Genomic DNA, 934 nt, shown 5'->3' with positions numbered 1-934 from the left:
ATTTCATGACTGCAGTCACCATCTGCAGTGATTTTGGAGCTCCAAAATCACTGCAGATGGTGACTGCAGTCATGAAATTAAAAGACGCTTACTCCTTGGAAGAAAAGTTATGACCAACCTAGATAGCATATTCAAAAGCAGAGACATTACTTTGCCAACAAAGGTCCGTCTAGTCAAGGCTATGGTTTTTCCCGTGGTCATGTATGGATGTGAGAATTGGACTGTGAAGAAGCCTGAGTGCCGAAGAATTGAGGCTTTTGAAGTGTGGTGTTGGAGAAGACTCTTGAGAGTCCCTTGGACTGCAAGGAGATCCAACCAGTCCATTCTGCAGGAGATCAGCCCTGGGATTTCTTTGGAAGGAATGATGCTAAAGCTGAAACTCCAGTACTTTGGCCACTTCATGCAAAGAGTTGACTCATTGGAAAAGACTCTGATGCTGGGAGGGATTGGGGGCAGGAGGAGAAGGGGATGACAGAGGATGAGATGGCTGGATGGCATCACTGACTCAATGGACGTGAGTCTGAGTGAACTTCGGGAGTTGGTGATGGACAGGGAGGCCTGACGTGCTGCAGTTCATTGGGTCGCAAAGAGTCGGACATGACTGAGCAACTGAACTGAACTGAGCTGAGCCGCTAAGCACTGATTTCAGCTATTACAAGACAAAATTTTGCTTTCGAATGAAGTCATCCAACAGTGGAACAGACAAGTCAGGAGGTAATGAGATTTTCTAAACTTTGAAGGTGACCTGATGTTCAGATACAGATAGGAGATTGAAGTATCTAACAAACGACTGAACTAGACACATTCTGAGGTCTTTTCCAGCACTAAGAATTCATGACCTGTAGATAACTCTATCATATAAATATTTTGTTACAGATCCTGGAGAGCACCATTAAGATGACATGAGTGTAACTGCCTCTAGTAAAATCATTAT

The sequence above is a fragment of the Bison bison genome, unplaced genomic scaffold, assembly GCF_000754665.1.
Source record: "Bison bison bison isolate TAMUID 2011002044 unplaced genomic scaffold, Bison_UMD1.0 scf7180017859419, whole genome shotgun sequence".
Classification (NCBI taxonomy): Eukaryota; Metazoa; Chordata; class Mammalia; order Artiodactyla; family Bovidae; genus Bison; species Bison bison.
Note: the sequence above shows the minus strand (reverse complement) of the source record.